Here is a 4,556-nt window from a genome sequence, read left to right on the forward strand (position 1 = left end):
GGAGGAGGAGTGACAATGCCCGACCAGGCGCTGGTGCAGAGATCAGAGTAGGTTTCAACTTTGTGGGGTTTTCCTTGAAGCTACGATGACAAAATGCTCACAACTGCTAACTGCAGAGTGTGAAGAGGTGGGTAAGTTGCTTTAGCACCTGTCCACTGTGTATCCAGCATCTTTTAAATTAACAGCAAGATGAGCTCCATAGTCAGTCTCGCAGGGAGGAGGCAGAGCAGTTTATCCCTAGGACAACTGAGCTGTGAATAAGATAAATGGCGTTGTGTTTTTAATAAAATGACTGTTCATGGAATTAATGGAAATAGAGAGTCCCCTCTGGGTGGGGGTTGGGGAAGGCTCTGATTTGGTTCCTTGGACCAAACCCGGAGGATACTTCTGCTCCAAGGTTTCACATTGTCACAGGGCGCTAATGGAGGCGCAGGGAGCACCTGGTGCTTGGGGCTCTGCTTGGGCTGAGAGAGGATTTAGGAACTGGGAGTTGGCTGCAAACAGCAAGGACTGTCACCTGGCAGAGGGAGCGGTGATGACTGGCTTGGCAGGAGGGGAGGTTACCCCGATGACAATTGCTGATCATCACCCACAAGTGGCACCGTGGCTGCATGGAGTTCTCACTTTTCTGAACCCCAAGTTGTATGCTTGTTTTGTACTATTTTCAGAAAGACAGTATCAACAAACCAGTGAGCTAGTTGAAAGAGCGATTCCCAGGGCAGAGTGTCCTGGGAATTCAGAAATGGTCATTTGTCTTTATCGGCACTTTGACAGGCCAGGATGCTTGCTGATGGTGACAATGCCATGACTGACTGGCAGCACAGAGTATCTCCTTCATTTTTTTTTGTTTTGTTTATGGAACCACAAAAATGCAAGTTTTTTGTTGTGTCTGTTGGCTGTTCCTCAGGTCTGCGTAAGCCGTTTTTACATTAAAATGTGTCATAGAGAAGCTGGAGGTGTAGGGTATGTTTCCCGGACGGTGGTTAATAAAGTGTGTTCAGTATTCTGGCTGCTCTTGCCTTAGGAAAGAGGTAGATAACCATGTGAGATGACGGATATGTTAATTTCTTCTGCTTTAGTGGTCATTTTAATACATGTATATGTATCTTATAATATGCTGTATACCATAAATATAGATAATAACATTTATTTTTAAAAGGTCTCAATTATGGACAATAAACATGTAAGTCAGTACAGTTTATAATATACCTTTTTCATATATACTTTTACACACAGACACACACACACACACACACATATATATATATATATCGTAAGGATTAAATTACTGGATAAATTTTTTTTTGGTGGTACTGGGATTTGAACTCAGGGCCTTGTGCCTGCTAGGCAGTCACTCTATTACTTGAGTCACATCCCCAGCCCTTTTTAGCTTTTAGTTATTTTTCACATAGGGTCTCACATGTTTTGCCTGGTTGACCTATTTATGACTGCTCACGTAGCTGGGACCACAGATAGAGCCACCATGCTCGGCTTGTTAGTTAAGATGGGCTCTCACCAACTATGCCCTGGCTGGCCTTGAACCATGATCCTCCCAATCTCCACCTGCTGAATAGCTGAGGTTTACAGGTTTAAGCCATATCACCCAGCCTTAGAATATAATTTTTAAAGTTTGGAAAGTTTCTAGTTCTTAAGCACAACAGCTGGCCTTAAAGTATTGATTTTTCTGTACTTATATTAACTATTGAAGCTTAAATTTCAGAATAGGGAACACAAATGTTAAACCTATCTTCGCAATCAAGTTTCTTCTTTATTATTTCTCTAAATAGGGAAGAGAGATTTAAAGAGAAAATAGGAAGTCTAACCCCACCTCCCTGTTTAACTCGTGAAGTAACTAGCCACACTGTAAAGAGGAACCAAATAAAATCTATGACTCAAAAAGATAGATCTTTTGATCTCTGCCTCTGTGTAATGAGTTACAAGCAATGTCCTTATTAGCTTTTCATTGATAGAAATTGTCACCCATGGTTCAGAACAGAGACACCCACGTTTAAGGGTGCTATACCCTTCAGTATGTCCTGTGGTGAGACATTTCTCACCTTTTAATTCAGATTCAATAAACAACAATAGTTTTGCAGAGCTTTTGAGAAACACAAAGCCAGCTGAATCTGCAGAAGGCAGCTCACAGCCTGGGTGTGTTGGGAAGCCAGAACCAATTATGCTGTCATTGTTGGTGTTTGATTTTTTTTTTTCCTGGTCAAAAAATACAGGTCCTGGAATTCGCCAACCCTCTCTTCTTAACCTGACCTTTACCCCTCCGCGTTTGTCTTAATCTAAAAGGTGTTCAAACAGAGGTGGGCAGAGGGCAGCCCTCCTCTAAAACCTTGCCTACCCTTGTCCCTGACTAATTCAAGGTTGGAGCTTTACAGCTGCTCACCAGCATACTGGAAAACAACACTGTCCTTCACTTGTCACATCAACTGTCACCAGTCTCCCTGGTGGGGTCCAGTCTGGAGCCACTGTTGGAGTGATGTCATCTGCTGGAGTCTAGTGCAAGCTGGGCAAGAGAAAACCTAAGCCTAACAGTAAAGCAGGCAGTTGTCCTGCCTGCCCCTCCTGCCCATGCAGGGTGGGGACCCCGGCTGCCTTGGCAGAGCCGCAGGAGGGGAGGCCACCTGCCTGGAATACAGGCAGCTGCTGCCTTGCCCAGAGGCGCCAGTGTTTCCAATAGCTGCCGCCTCCGGTCAGAAGCGTGAACTGTCCACGAGAGCTGGCCGCGTGTCACAGCTCCTGTCCCTGGCCTTTGGATTGCTCTCTCTTTCAGCCCTTTGCCCTGTCTTCCTCCACCTCAGATTTTGAAGCCTTAAAAGGACGTGAACTCATCTGCTGCCTGAAGTCATTAAGGATAAAACAGTGTACAGGTTTTGCAACCTGAAGGGTCCAGGTGGCCTTGGCTGCAGAAAAGTGTGTGCTCTGGTGCCCTCTGCTGGCCCTCGTTAGTATGCACTTTTGTTCAGAAGTTGCCCAAGTGTTCCAGAAAGCAGAGCATTTCAAAGGCACGGCTGCTGAGGATAAATGTTGTTTGCAAATTACAGAAAAGAAAAAAATTCTTTCTCTTCAGTTTGGCAATAGGTTTTCCAGCCCAGCCAGCACGCCTGTGGGTTGGATTTAAGTCTTAAGTGCGTCAGCGCTGTTGCCTCCAGGCACAGGGATGGCCAAGGGGAGGGAGTTGCAGTGTGGTGCTCTGAAACGCCACGACCTCTGGAAATGCCAGGCCCTTGGCTGAGGCATGCAGCACACCCACTTTTTCCCTTGTGATTCGCCCATCTTGCAAAAGGAGCAAGGCTCTGCAAAGTGAAACTCACAAAGGATGCTTTTCAGAAGAAAATGGTAAACGAGCCGACTGGTGCCTATTTGCTGACGTTGCCTATAAAATGGATCCCCTTAAAGGCTGTGACAGAGGTGAACAATGATAAATGGGAGACCAGTAAGGAAGTCTTCATTCATCCTGGCAGGCTTTTACTCGAGCACCAACACACCCTGTCTAGACCAGGGGACAGACAATGAACCAACGGTCTACCATGCAGCTCCTCCTGGCATCTGCCTTCTCTTTGGTGATGTTTATGCTAAAAATAGAAAGCAAACAAAACTACACAATTAAGGCTAAGCGCATACAATCAAATGAAAAGTACATGCCCAGGCAGGTAGTCCTTGGCTAGCGAGTCAAGGGTAGGACCCCCTCCCCATGGTGGTGCAAGCAGCCCTCACCAGGCCTTGGACTCTGATTGAATTTTGCTATTTCTGTTGTTGCTTGGCTTTGTCTCATTGCTTGGGCTTCCCAGGTGATCAGAGTTCTGCAAATACAGTAGCTACTCAATAAATGCTTATTCTGCATCCTGCCATTGAGGGCTGTGGCAGTGACAAGTGTGGAGGGCCTGGCACTGACGTTAATCTCTGCTCCATCTGGCCTCGCTGGAGGTGTGACTTTGGCAAGTTACTGGGCCTCCGCTTGCCTTTCTCTACCTGCAGTTTGGGAATTACAGGTTAGTAGCTCTCTCACAGATCAGGATGGGAGCGAATGAAGTAACCTATGTGAAGAGCTTAGTGTGGGGCCTCGTGTGGAACCACTGCGCAGGCAAGCACAGTCATTATTATTACTGCTTCTTCCTGGTCATAAATTGCACAGCAATGGTACAAGTAGTCACTGGACATCCAGGTTGGAACCTGGCTTAACTCTGGGAAAGTGAATTTCAATGTCCTGATCTATGAGTGGCAATAATAACAACAGAGAAAACCCTTGATTATGGCCTGCTTAAAATGTCACTTTTCCATGTATTTGCTTATCAGAGGGTGATAAGAGAGTGTGCTTCTCGCTGTGTCACCACAGTCACAGCTCCAGAATGATCTGAGTCCATGGTTTCTGGTTCATCCCCTGCTGGGGCTTCTCTGCCACCACCTGACTGACTCCCTCATTGCTGAACTCAAAGAACACTTTTTAGTCCTTTTCATTATAAGAGGATTTGGGTGGAGTAGCAACAGGGGCTCAGATGCTTCTGAAGGACAGAATTGGGGTCCCCCATTGATTTACATGGAGGCTT

The sequence above is a fragment of the Castor canadensis genome, chromosome 1 (assembly GCF_047511655.1).
Source record: "Castor canadensis chromosome 1, mCasCan1.hap1v2, whole genome shotgun sequence".
NCBI lineage: Eukaryota > Metazoa > Chordata > Mammalia > Rodentia > Castoridae > Castor > Castor canadensis.